General features: G+C 35.6%; 1 pseudogene; it reads right to left on the reverse strand.

Annotated features, from left to right (window-relative positions):
- Window positions 1–4,851: 4,851 nt before the first annotated feature.
- Window positions 4,852–6,749, reverse strand: LOC106400258 (annotated as a pseudogene).
- Between the last annotated feature and the right edge of the window lie 8,765 nt (window positions 6,750–15,514).

Below are 15,514 nucleotides of genomic sequence, written 5' to 3' on the forward strand. Positions count from 1 at the left end.
TGTGGACCTTGACTTGGTGAAGAAATGCTGTAGAAAAGCAGCTCTTGTCTCTTCCCATGTAGTAAGAGATCCTGGAGGGATGGACTTTAACCATCTGATAGCTTTATCAGCTAAGGAAAACGGGAACAGCCTGCATTTCAAAGCGCCTTGAGGAACTCCATTATGTCTGCTGGTGTCACAGACTCGCTCAAAATGCTCCAAGTGATACATCGGGTCCTCAGACGGGTTTCCATGAAATGGATTTTTCTCCACCAAATTAATGAGACCAGTCTTGATCTCAAAGTCTCTTCTCTCAATGGGAGGTGGGCGAATCCCAGAACGATCGGCATAGAATGCATCTGGTGTATCATAATGTGCAAGCGTCATCCTAGGCATGCCATAGTCTCCAGCCTGTTGTCTTGCAGCTACACCAGCCTGCTGATTATCACCAGCATTGTTGCCTTCTCGTTCATTTACAGGAATTGGATTTTGCGGGTTGTCCTGAAATTGGTCTTCTTGGTGTTCAGCCATTTCAACCTCTTCAGCAGACTCAAGTCTTTTCTTTTTCACTTGTCTCTCTAGGCGGCCGAGCTCTAACTCCAAAGGTATTAAATTCGATGATCCTTTGCTTCTAGTATGAAATCCGCTCATTCACCTGAAAACACAAACAGAAAGAGAAAGACAGAAACATTAGACAAAATAAAAAAAATGCTATAGTCTTAAACTGATCATTAACTCTAGGGTGACCAAATGGTCCCCGGCAACGGCGCCAAAAACTTGATGTCTCGAGTTTTAACCCGATTATCTAACTGCAAGTGCACAGTAAAGTACGCAGTAGTAATACGGGATCGAATCCACAGGGACCGATGATCACACGTAGAGTTGCAGACAAGTTAATAGCTACAGCGAATCAAGATATATTTTTGATGGTTTTTGTTTAATTTTCTCTAGTGTCACAAAGCATAAACAAGCATGTAAAAAAAATGATTTAAACGATTTGAAAACTATTTTAAAACAAACGTTGGGCATTGGGAATTCTCAGGGATTTCTTTTTAATCAAGATACAATTAATGGAAGACACATGGATATATTAAGAACCGTCTAGAACTCAAACACGATATTAGAATTAACCTACTTCCGTAGCGCTAATTCTCTATGTTATAGAAATCTCCACACTAACTTCCGCTGAGTTTCAATTTCTAAACAAGCATTAAGAACAGGTTCAATATGTTCACAAAGCGCAATAACATCAACTTCCGAGGGTTAAGGACACTTTGCTCATCTAAAGTATTTTCGGAAGTTCAAACAATCACTTTCGGTGCATCAAACAATCTGAAATCATGAACTAAGTGATCAATTCAGTTCAAGCAGTAAGAAATCCATTAGATGAAGAACCAAAACGTAATCCCTTAGTCTACACACGTTTTATGGATCAAAACATCAAGAAATCCCCTATGAGAACCCCTAAACCCAACTAGATGACTACTCACACATAACTAAGCAAGAACAAAACGATTTTGATGAAGAAAACATGATAAGATTGTATTAAAACAGAGTAAAGGTTCAGAAGATCTTCTCCAAATGGTTTTGAGATGAACTCCTTTACAAATCTTCACAAATCACACCAAAACAAGTACAAAACACTCAAATCTCTCTCTAGAACTTGTAAGTCTCCTTCTTGGTCGCCCCTGCTCTTTTCTGAGTCTCAAAGGTCGAGTTCTCTCTTGAATTATTGAGGGGAGTGGGTAAAAAGGAGTGAAAAGCTCGTTTGTGCGTGTGGAGCCCGTAGCGCCTGAGATCGGTCGATCCAGGTAGCCCGGATCGGTCGATCTGTGGCTGAAACCGTGGATCGGTCGATCCACATGGACCGGATCGGTCGATCTGTGGCTCTGTGCGATCAATACTTCTCGTTCGGTCCATTGTTCGGTCCATCTTGCTTCTGAATAAATCCCGAATGCGTTCTTTTCTTTCAAGCTATCTAGTAACCTGCATATTACACTTAAGAACACCAAAACGCATCAAATAGACCAAAACATTAATTAAAACCGACCATTTAATTGCTCCAAAACGAGTTTAAAACCGTTAAAAACACGGAATATCACACAACAAGGCAATTATAGTCAATAAGAGCAGCACATCTCCTGTTTGTGGTCCTTGCCAAATGGGAAAGAGTTCTCAACTTCCGTTTTTTATTTCAGAGTCTAGTGTCAAGGAACCCATAGATCGGATACATTGTGATTTGTGGGGTCCTTCTCCAGTTGCATCAGTCCAAGGGTTCAAGTATTATGCAGTCTTTGTAGACAACTTCAGTCGCTACTCTTGGATAATTCCACTTAAAGCAAAGTCAGACTTCTATGATGTGTTTGTTGTCTTTCAAAAGCAAGTTGAGAACCAGTTTAACAAGAAACTAAAAGTGTTTCAGAGTGATGGTGGTGGTGAAGTTACAAGTACCCGTTTCAGAAATCATCTCAGAAATCAGGGGATTATTCACCTTCTCTCCTGTCCCTCAACCCCACAACAAAATGGTATTGCTGAGCGCAAACATAGGCACCTCACTGAGCTGGGTCTTTCTATGCTGTTCCAAAGTCATACACCTCTCAAATATTGGGTTGAAGCTTTTTACTCTGCCAACTTCATCAGCAACATGATCCCTTCTTCGGTTTTGAGTAATAAAAGTCCCTCGGAGGTTCTGTTTAACAAGACACCAGACTACTCCTTCCTTCGAATATTTGGCTCTGCTTGTTATCCTTGTCTACGCCCTTACTCTCAACACAAATTTGATCCCCGGTCGTTACAGTGTGTCTTCCTTGGATATCATCCTCAATACAAGGGCTATCGGTGTTTACATCCACCAACGGGGAGAGTATATATCTCTCGACATGTGATCTTTGATGAGCAGACCTTCCCGTTCACTGGACAATACAAACATCTCCTTGTACAACACGCTACTGGTCTTCTCAAAGCTTGGCAAGATGGTACTGCACCCACTGCTCCTCCGGTTTATCTTCCTACAGTTACTCCTCAGGTTACAGAGTATCCTCAGACTGAGAGAAGTGTTACTACCGGACATGATATGCCCGTAACGGTAGATGAATCTCCACTACAGTCTATGGCTGATTCTCCAGACATTGCTCCTAGGACTCCGGAGGAACCGGGACCTAGTCATACTGCTCCTACGACTCCAGAGGAAGCAGGACCAAGTCATATGACTATCATCACTGCTCGTTACTCGCACCTCATACCAAGCCGAACCCACGTTATGCCTTGGTCGCAAGCAAGACTATTCCCGCATTGCCCAAGACGATTGCTGAGGCACTAGCACACCCGGGGTGGAAGCAGGCAATGCTAGAAGAACTTGATTCTATTTATCAAAATAACACTTGGGTCTTGACTGAAGCTACAGAGATGATGAATATTCTTAGTTGCAGATGGGTCTTTACAGTGAAGCTTATTTGATGGATCAGTCAATAAGCTCAAAGCAAGACTGGTTGCCAAGGTTTTAATCAAGAGGAAGGTGTCGACTTTATGGGACATATAGTCCGGTTGTGCGAACATCTACCATCCGGATTGTTCTTGCTGTAGCTACCTCAAAGAATTGGAACATCACTCAACTTGATGTAAAAATGCCTTTCTACATGGGAGTTGCAAGAGGCAGTATATATGACTCAACCACCGGGCTTTGAAGATCAATCTAAACCGAATCATGTGTGTTCTCTGAACAAGGCTCTCTATGGTCTCAAACCAAGCTCCAAGAGCTTGGTTTGACAAGTTTAGTCACTTCCTTCTTGAGTATGGCTTTGTCTGTAGCAAAGCCGATCCATCTCTCTTTGTCTACCATCATCAGGGTGATACTTTGGTACTGCTACTGTATGTTGATGATATTCTTCTTACCGGCTCCAATCCTTTGTTATTCAAGTCTCTCATTACTGAGCTTAGCAGTCGCTTCTCAATGAAAGACTTAGGAAATCTCCACTATTTCTTGGGGTTCAAGCTCAAACTATACAGGCTGGTCTCTTCTTGTGTCAACGAAGTATACTGAAGAAATTCTTCTTCACGCCAACATGTCAGAGTGCAACCCTGTGCACACTCCACTTCCTCTGAGACTCGATCAAATCTATGAAGATACTCGTCCTTTCTCTGATCCAAGTACTTCCGGAATCTGCTGGGAAACTTCAGTATTTAACATATAACCCGCCAGACATACAGTTTGCGGTTAACTTCATATGTCAACGATGCATTCTCCAACTGAAGCTGATTTCATCTGTTGAAGAAGCCTCAGATATCTTCGTGGTACATCATCAATGGGAATTCATCTACAACGGAACTCTAGCATGGATGTGGTTGCATTATAGTGACAGTGATTGGGCGGTGGTTGTAAAGAGACAAGACGATCTACAGGTGGTTTCTGTGTATGATCGGATCAAACATTGTTTCTTGATCCGCAAAACGTTCAGCCAACGGTTTTCTTCTCGATCTTCAACATAGGCTGAATACAGAACAACCTGCAAGCACGCCCATCTGAACTCACTGGCTCTCTTTCATCTCGTCGTGATATGAAGATCACTCACCATTACGACATTCTTTTGCAAACCAAAGCTCCCCCTTCCTCCGTTGACAACTACTCCGCTCGCTGCCATTCTTACTGCGCAGCGCAAATGAAATTTGTTTTGCAACTTTTGAGTTACACCAGTTCATGTATCTTCTCTTTTCTTGCTTGGGTCAGGTTAGACGCTGAAAAGTTGTGACAAAAAGAGAAGATACATGACAAAAAGATTGACTCAGTCAGTCATATATCTTCTCTTCTCTTTTCTTGCTTGGGTCAGTATAAACTTTTTGCTCTCTTCTTGTCTCTTCGATGAGAAAAGAAAAGTTGTGACGATAGGAAAAACTCAGACTTTGTTTGATTACCTTCATTATTCCTCACACATCATTTTCCATTTAAAGAAATTGCAAGAGATGGATTCTTTAGAAAACAAGATAAGAGAAACCCCAACAGAAAGACATGCTATGTTTCTTTCATGCTCTCAATACACATCAAACGTTGTTGCAAAAAGTATAATCTTTTAATTATATATGAGAGATCAAACTTTGAAAATAAGTAACTTTTCCCCTAGACATATAATTCCGGTAAAAAAAATCTAGAGACTTTGTTAGGGGGTCATATTTTACCAGACCGCGGGAACAGCGATGTGAGAGCAGAATCTTCTTGTTCTTGCATACTGCCACGGGTGTGGATGGCTTAACCATATCCTTCTGGCTCCATTCAAACATATCGCGGATCTCAGTCCGAGGAGAATGGCAAGAAATGAGATCTATGGAAAAAATCTTCTCCCAAGTGTCTTCTGATGGTTTTAACCTCCAAATATCTTGGATCATGGTAACATGCTCCCTTTTCGACACACAAATGGTTATCCAGACTACACATGTCTATATGGTTAGGATCTGAATCAGCAATGGCGAGAATGATATTCGGCAGCAACCTGAATGTTTCTGTCTGGATATCAAAAGCTACCACTTCGATTCTAGCGTTATATGGTTCCGTCAACCAGTACACGGACCCATTTGCATAGGCCGGCTTTTGATTATAAAATATACGATAACTTGGAGTGCAAGACAAGTATCTCCAAGTGTTTGCCCTAAAGTCAAAAACCTCGCACTTGGTAACTCCCTCGCTTGGAAACGAAGCATCAGCATTGTAGTTTTCACAATTATACAGCCAAACTAATTTGTAGCCAGCAGCAGCCTTCACGAATGCTAGATGAAAGAGTGAATCCGTGAATCTCCACTCTTCTCGAGTCGGGTAAAACTTGTGCATCGAAATCTGAAACCTAGACGGAGGAAGTTGTCGGAGCCACCGTGTAGCCGGGTTAACTACATATACAGAGTGAGATTGTGGGGAATGAATGCAGAAAAGGCCATCACAGTTTTCAGAAACGAAGGTACAGTGAAAGAATCCTTGAGGGAAATTGATAAGACTAAAAGATAGAGTAGAACCCGATTCTAAGCAGAATGTTCTAAAACCAATGTCTGTGTCTGGGCGAAGAGTCCATCCAGGCTCCTTTTCGTCGGTGATGACCATGACTTTGGGATGAACCACGCGGTGTTGCTCGGCGATCTTCAAGTGTCTCTCTGCAAAAGAGAGAGACTCGATCGCCACTCTCCATTTTTTGAGAGCGACTTGAGTCGAATTAGGGCTTTCACTGGAAGCCGCAAGAAGATCTCCTCGATGGCGTCGTTTGGTAGTGATGATGGAGCAGTCACTAGCTTCTCGTTTCTTCTTCTTCTTTTTCTTATTATTCTTCGGATTTTTCTTCTCTTTCTCTTTCTTTGAGATGATGATGCAATCGTTACTCGCTTCTCTGCCGTCTCCATCGTTGATAATGAAATGAATTCCCCGTGCTGCTAATTCTTATAGAGTTATAGTAAAGATCTTTCATCTTAATTCATCATCTGCATGTATAGCTCGTAATCTCTCAGACGTTAATGCACAATATTGTCCAGCCACGCTATAAATTAAAAGTCAATATTCACATATTTATATATAGCTCATAATCTCCCAAAAATTAATGCCCAAGATATGATACTACCATAAATATTCTACGTTATGTTAAAGTTCCCTTTTTATCACAGTAAAATATGCTTTGAAATATATATTTCCCATAGAGAGGATATCAGAATTCTTGCCAAATACATCTGTGAGATACGATTCTGTTTGGGCTAGTGGGCATGTTTCTTTGTTCTGGTGATGTGTAACAGAGGCCCAAATAGCAGCTATAGAAGTCCAACCTAACAACTAACAAGAGATTATAATACCATCTTCAACGCAAGCCATTTAGTGGGCTCTTGGCCAAAAATATATAAAAAAATGAAAAGAAAAAAGAAAGAGTGAAACTCGCCTCTTTCGGAAGGTGTAGAAGACCCGCCTCTTGGAAGATACGTGTCACACGATGAAGGCAAGAGGAGAAATTACGCGTCTCACGCGTTCAATTCATTCTCCGTCTTTCTCTCTCGAAACTTCTCTTCGACGAAGGCGATTTCTTCGTCTCTTCGGTGACTCCTCTCGGCGACGTCTCTTTGGTGGCTTCCAGCGGCGACGTATCCTTCGGTGGCTCGCGTCGGCGACCTCTCTCTCGGTGGTTCTCCTCGACGCGACGGAGCTCTGTCTCGGTTGTTCTCCTGAAATCGAAAGGTAAGCGATTGTTCATGCATGTCTTAGATTATGCATATTCTTGCTCTGATCGGTTGTTTCTTTGCGTAGTTTGTTGGTTGTCGGCGAATCTGTCTCGCGGTGGGTCTTGTACTCGAAGATTTCCCTCGGTCTCTCACCTCAAATCGAAAGGTAAACAAGTTCTGTTGCAGTGTTGTTTCTTTATGCATGTGATAGTTGATTGTATATTTTGTTCTGAACCGAATTTCAAAATTTTTATGTGTTTGATTCGATTATGTTCTGTTTTAAGAACGATGGATCAAATATGATTTAGTTTAGTGGAAGTGTCCGTGAGAAAATTAGATAAATAATATATTCCTTGTTTTCTTTTTGCATCTAGTGAAATAACCTTATAATCTTCGAATAGTCAAAACTTAAGAGAGGTCGGAGACGTCAAAAGCTAAGTCGCAGTTTTTTGTATTTGTATTTGTATGTGACATGTCCACCAAAATCAACGACAGAAAAAGAAAAAGAAAAATAAAATTTTAAGATAGTTAGAAAAATAATAACCAAGTTGACTAATTTTTTTTTGTGCGAACCATTCTTGAATTATAATCCAAACGTAAAAACAGAGTAGTTAATCAAAAACAACGTAAGAATAATTTCATAGACGTTTAAGAGTTTATGAACCAATATGTATGCATTAAATTACAGTTTAATTACAATCAGGTTAATAAAAATTAATGAGTTTGGTAAAAAAAAGTTAAACATTAATGAGTTTGGTAAAAAAAAGTTAATAAACATTGATCTACTTATACATACTCCATCTAAGATTTGACCCAAAAAACATACTGCATGTAATAAGTACGTAAATCAAGTTCACTCATCCAGACTCTGATCAATCAAAATAAATGATTACTCATGAGAATCATAGAATTGAAATTGTACCCAAAAAATCATAGAATTGAAACTCTGCTTACTATTTAATTATAATATTTGGTACGAAATATCTATCTGATTACGATACGGATTTTAATTGGACATAGATAATCGACGTAGATATAATCTAAAGGCTATGTTATATATGTGATTATAATTTGTTTATGACCACAACTTAGAAACAAAACAAGATATGGGTCACTGGTCCTTAATTAAAAGAAAGTACCCACTTGCTATTATTTATAATTTTCACAAACACCAATCTCCATAGAAGTCTTCTCCTTATAATCCATCAAAGTCTATCTGCCAGCTTTGCATATAACATTTTTGACTTTTTTTGCCGCTTACATCAATTATCAATGATAATTCAGTCGTATACAAATGTATTATATATAATGGCATGAATGTGTAGACTGAGAAGGTGGTATACATGCATATAAATGCTTGTATAGGGGAAGTTCTTCTAAGTTTTGCCTTAACATCTGTAAATGGAAGTTATCGATATATTGTTCTCAAGAATAAATAAAATTAAAGTTAATGTCTAACGTAACATGTTATATAAATATTAGGACGATGTCTTATCACTTTCGGATTTAATAAATCTAGTTATCTACAAGTTTGCTCTGAAAGACACAAATTAAAACCCGATTATAGAGCAAATGATACTTATAACAAAAAAAATTATAGCCATTAAGAACTTAAACAAAATTTTGCATGGAGTTGAAAATTCCCATGCACATATACAATTAACATACTGTTAATATGTAAGTTTATTAGTTAGGTTAGGATGATTGAATCAGTGTTATAAAAATGGAGTGATAGTGGATATTTCTGAAAATCTTATATATGATTAGAGAGATACGTCATATTAAAATAATTAGTAGAATAAGTTGTCATACTATGATTGAATAGCTATAAAATGAACATGTATTTTTATAGGGTACCCTAGATTTTGTTTATACATATATAACATTCTTATTTTTTTGAAAACCCTAATACACGCAAGAATGAATCACACATACTTGTACCGTTGTACGTACCCGGAGACTTCACGCCGACCTAAAATAAATTATCATTCTCCTAACTCTCCAACTCTCTATGCATATGCCACTTAGCACTTGTACGCTCCATTTTGGTTTTTCAATTTTCGTCAAACTTTTGCTTTTCTTTAGTTTTTCTTTAATTTTTCACTGCGTTGAAAATCTTCACATGTAAAATTGATCTCGTGCAATGCTATCAAACGAGATTACAATTCTCGAAATAAACGCTTTCTGAATCTTTCACCGACATGATCTTTCTATCAAGATTTATATGATAGAAATGTAAAGGATAGCAAAGGAACAAAGTGGCCCATTAGCTCAGTTGGTTAGAGCTGGTTAGAGGGTCGTGCTCGCAGGTTCGAAACCTACATGGGCCAAGCGTGTTACTTTTTAGTTTTTATCTTCTGTTTATTTAACTTCAATATCGGCCCAATAAGACTCATTTTTAGTCGTCATGGGCTTTCTCTTACGTACCCATATGGCATCACTGCTACAAGGGGAAGTAAAAGCTTATGAGATTCTGACATTACAATCTCTAACTAGTTAGATTAGAATAAGACCTGGGCAAAAGCGCATGGTGAGTTAAATAAAACATATGGTATTGACAAAGTTAAGATTTATATATGATCATTTTTTTTTGTATATATGTATACATTGTTAGTTTGTTTGTATAATCATTTACACGTCGAACTGATAACAATTTTAATAAAACATATGGACCATACAAACAAACTAAAAAAAAGGGTCACTGAAGGGATTTGATCCAGGGTTTGTGGGTTCAGTAACAAGCTTCCTAACCAAATACGCTAGCGTCAAAAAACAATTTAGCTTGCAAAATTATGTTTATCATATATATGTGGTGTCAGATGACCCCATAACTCTTAACGTGAGTCCGCCACTGCATATGGTATTGACAAAGTTAAGATTTATATATGATCAATCTTTTTTTTGTATATATGTATATAGTGTTGGTTTGTTTGTATAATCATCTACACGTTGATCTGATAACAACTTTAATTGGAATTGTGGATCAAAACTTAAAATTTATGATGGATTCGATACATTTTAGTATTTTCTTTTACTAACTTATAGGTGAATAAGATTTATATTTTTTGATTTTGAAGTTACTTTAATTCTCAGAATATCAGATTTTACATTTTTTTGACAACATAAGATAAAAAATTAAAATTTTAAAAAGGCAACTACAAATTGGGTTAGGCTTATAATTTGAAGTATGATTGGTTATGGACAACATAAATTTTAGCAGCACGATTATTATATTAAAGGCTCAAATAAGATGAAATTAGTCTTTTGTTTGCAGTCGATACTTTACTTCAAGTACTTGATGATAGTATTCTTTGTTTGCAAGTTGCAACCGATACTTTCTATAAGATAAAAGTTAGGTTAACATAATATATATCATTAATTACTAAGAAAGAACATGATTAGCGTTTTCTTAAGCTACGAAAAACAATTAGGCAATTCATTCATTTGTGCCAAATTTTTTCTTAATCTTCAATATAATTTTCCTAATTTAAGTTCTAAAAATTGTGTTGTAAAGAAAAATATTTGATATATAGATTCGTTTGGTAATAAAGTTTTATGTATATATTTTTTTATTAACAAAACATAATAATTACTCTTACCAAAAATTTCCATCATGTTATATCTGTGTATCAAATTAACGTTATTATTCTGTTTTCCATGATTATATCTGAGTAGTTTTCCATGATCATATCTGAGTAGTTTCTTTTGTTGATAATAGTTTAATACAATAAAATAACAAAATTTAGTAATTCATAATATTATTAAATAACTAAATATTAGCACACATTATTTGTCAACGAAAAAAGTAAAATTATATTTTGTTTAATTTGATAAAAGATGAAAATAACCTTTAACATAAAACAAAATATTAAAATTACTAAAATTACTAAAATCAATATTTTTTAAAAAGTATGAAGACCATAGCAATACAATAAATTATATATATATACATATATATATATGTACATTATACAGTTATATTTTAAATACTCGGTTTATTGGGTTTGATCGGTTTATAAAGATTTCGATATTAGGTTAAGGTTGCTTATATCCCCTATTAACTACTACGAATTACACTTATTATATGTTTCCTTAATCCCCAAATAAATATTATCAATGATTGCCTCGGTGACAAAGTATTTACATTTTAAATAGGGATTTTCCTTAATTACATGTTACTAAATTGTGTATCAAGGCACTATATTTGATATTTAATCATAAGATTTTTCAGATAATAATCTTTAATTGTTTCTTTTAATAAGGAAAAGATAACAAACATACTAAATAGTAAGTCAATCTTCCAAGTCGATATTCGTTCGGTTCAATTAAAATAAAAAATTCACATCAAACCAACATCAACAATACAAAATACGATATGAGCTCTGTATATAATCCCGATTTAGTTAGCCGATTAGATTAACCGTTATTAACATATTTTTATTTCATTCGGTTAACCGATTTGGTTAACCGTTATTAATCTACATATATAACGGTTAAACAATAATCCATACCGAGTATACAATCTTCTTCTGCTCAGTTTGCTGTTCTTCTCTTGTTGTTGCGATATGGGCTCTGTATATAATCTCTTACATATGTGTTGTTTAAGGTACGTATGAAGCTTCTGAGATTGATAAATGATTATTAAAACAATGTAAAAGTAATACTGTTCACCAGTTCAAGAGATCAGAACTTATTAAAACCAAATCACTAATTGATCACTAAAGCTTTGATCCCCATAGTTATTGTAGTAATGTTTGAGCTGTAAAGATATCTACAGAAAACCTAATGTTAAGTTGTATGATCATATGTAAATTGTTTCATATAAATGTAAGTCAAAGGTTCTTAGTACATAACCGAATGTCAGATGGCTTGTTGAACGTTGAACGTTTTGTTATGGACCAATTTTTTATTATGCTCGTGTCTCACTAATTTATTATGCTCATGTTAACCGAATGTTTATAAGTATAGTTTATGTAAATAATGTACCTAGTGAAGATGAGAATTAAATTTGGACCAACTTTTTTTTCCAATTGATCGTAAAGCTGCCACGTAAGCTAAATTGACATCTTAATTGATTGACAACTCAGCAAGATCCTTTTTTTAATTATTACAAAGTTAAGATTACATCTTTTCAAATGTTTCTCAATTAATATATATGGGATGCTGGACAAAGATTTGGATTCTTCCAAGCCTTGCATCTTCTTCCCATATATTGATAAAACTTTCTAGAGAATTTACGCTCACATGTTAGGTTGTTTCGATTGATGTGTAATGAACCAAGACAAGACAAGGCAAAGCCTCAAGCTATTCTGTTTAACGTTTCTGCTTTTCTAAAACCATCCCAAGTACATATCATTAAACACATGCCTCTTCTTCTAATGCTCTAACTTCATCCTCCATCAAAAGGGTCTCTTTGGATACAAGAAGGCTTTCACAATATAAATGTGAAAGTAACAACACATCTCTTAGATCATTCACGTGAGATGTGTTATGTAGTTAGAAAAGTCCACAGCTTTTTTCTTATTGATCCTTCACCAGGTCTTGGTGATCCATCCTCAAATTCTTGATTTACATCCTCATGTATTGTTCTCTGCTTCTGATCATATTCAACAGAGGGGCTCATCAGCTGCTTCTCCCACATTTGCAACCGAAACATCCACATTGTGGAAGAACAGAGTCATTCATACATTGTCCATGAAACAGCTTCTTCATCGAGATTGGAAGCTCAGGAAGACAGTTTCTTCATGATCTAAAGTTTATGGTAAGAGTGGTGATTAGTCCATTGAACATCCATCCTACCGAACTAGAGGAAGATGTATGAGTTTTCTTTTAGGTCTGTAAAGGTTTTCAGCGGTGATGTTTTGTACTCTGGTTTTGACTTGTCTTTCAGTTTCTACATTTTGTGGACATGGTTACATATATAGTTTAATCTTTTGCTACATAAACCCGCGCGACATTCAACATTGCTTTCTCGGTTATAACACTCTTTATCACTGGCTTTGAGCATATGTTTGGTTGGTTCGATCAAGCATATTATCAATTTACAATCTAAATTCATATCATCATAAATAAAAGAAAAAGTAAGAAACTATAACACACCATCATAAAATATATTTAATGTTCCTTAAACCACAAGCACTTCATAAGTCTATTTACAAACCACAAACTATTTTCATATGTTTCATTCAACATCATCATGAGAAAGAGAGGAATATAAGAAGAAAAATAGAGAAACTAGAGAAACCCACCGATCATATAAAATAGAACTTTATGTTTCTTAAACCCATTAAAATATTGATTTCAAGCACCTTTCTTGACCTTTCCCTTCTTGCTCTTCCCGATGCTGTTCAACTTCTGTGCCTCTCGCTGCACCTCACTCTCTGGCACACCAAGCTCGATGGCTATCTCCTTAATAAGATTCTTATTCCCTCCAAGTTTCGTAACCGCATTGTAGTACCTATAGATCATGCCATCGTCCCAAGCACCATCACCACTAGATGACATTTCTTTTCTGTTTGTGAAAAACAAAAGAGAGGAGATTGATATTGTGATGACTGATGAAGAGAGAGAGTTTGATGAAGAAGGGGTATAAATGCAAAACAAATTGCTTGAGGAAGATGCAAGGAAGCTCGGTCTGTCCCCGATTTGGCAAATTATGTCTCAGGTCCTTAGCATGTGAAATCTCGGCTGATGTCATCGAGGCACACCACATTTGGCAAATCCTATCTCAACAGTAATTAGCCTCAACATCGACTTTTACTTTTTCATCTGCCAAATTGTAAAACAAATGTATGCAAGCACATGCAAATCATTAATATCCTCCTTAATTAAGCTTTTACTATTGTATGTGCGAGGAATGAGGCTCCTTAACCAAGATGGTATCTGCGTAGCTTTGGAAACGAAACTTCCTGCTTGAAACCCTTTTTATCATGCCAATCACTCGACCACTTGAGTGAAACCTAAGCACATAAACGAATGTACACATCTATAAAACAAAAAAAATTAATATATAATCCAAGGATCAAACTATTATGATGGATTTAAGGTTTATAGGTACGGATGTGGTCTGAACGAGAACATATATACATTACGACGTAACAATACATGCATGCAATACGTTCCCATTATGCAACTCCCGAAGAGAACCTATATATTATTATCACTAGTAGATCCATTTTCCGCGCTACGCGCGGATTATATACAATAATTTTCACCATTTTAATTTATATTATATTTGAAAATAGTTTTACATAATATTTGATCAAAAATAGTATAGTACATTTAAAATTATAATAAAGTAATTTGGAGTATTTTTTTAATTGCGATTTATTTAAATGGCGAGCTATGTGTTTAGTATTTCTCACATTAGTGTATTTTGCATATGTTTTCTGTGAAGGTTCTTCTAATAATGTTAAGGGAAATCTAATTTTACCACAGAGTTGATACTATTTTCAATTTTATTTTTAAAGAATGATTTTTTCATAAACTTTTAAATTTGTGATAAAAAACTAAACTATATAGCCCTCATAATCATTTATATATGTCTAAGAATTATTTATAGACATATAACCAATCTCATCCCTTAAATGCTAAACCCTAAAAAATTGTCATTAGATCTTAAACTCAAATGTTAGGGTAGTTCAGATTAAATGTATTTTAAAAAAGTGATATCTAATTGTAATATTTTAAGCAATTTTTCTAATGTATGAAACTGCTGAAGTAAAATTTTTTGTTGGTGTTAAAGCAAATATTTATTTGTTTTTATTTTTCAATGGTGTAAAATATAATACGTTATTTTGTAACCAAAATAACTCGGTTTTTACTTTTGTAATTATCTGAAACTTTCACTTCTTCTCCCCATATAGTTATAAGAAAGTTGACATGAAAAAACGGTTTTAGATGAAATTGTTGTTTGTTTAAAAAAAAAAAAAAATTGGGTTGTGAATCCAGGAAGATCATGTTTTTAGAGTGTTCCATTCATGCTAATTCTAAACAACATTTCTTACTTGAAAGTGTAAGCTTAGTTTGTTTTTGTTACAAATAATGATTTTTTGAAGATCATGTCGAAAACAAAAGGTAGTCAGTAATTATGAATTATAAAGAGTATAAATCTGTGTTTGGCCAAAAAAGAAAGAGTATTAATATGTGTGTTTAAAAAGTGCCCGCCATAAATCTACACTCAGGTGAAGATTTATCATTGAAAGATAACTGCAAATAGTTTGAGGATAACATATATAATACAGTTAAGTGAGATCAAAAATGATAAACTGAGAAGTAAAAAACATAAAAATTAAAGAGACTAAGATGTCAGTTATGCACCACACCTCTTCAAAGCTTTATTTAAACTGGCCAGAACATTGTC

This window comes from Brassica napus, chromosome C8 (assembly GCF_020379485.1).
Source record: "Brassica napus cultivar Da-Ae chromosome C8, Da-Ae, whole genome shotgun sequence".
Lineage (NCBI taxonomy): Eukaryota > Viridiplantae > Streptophyta > Magnoliopsida > Brassicales > Brassicaceae > Brassica > Brassica napus.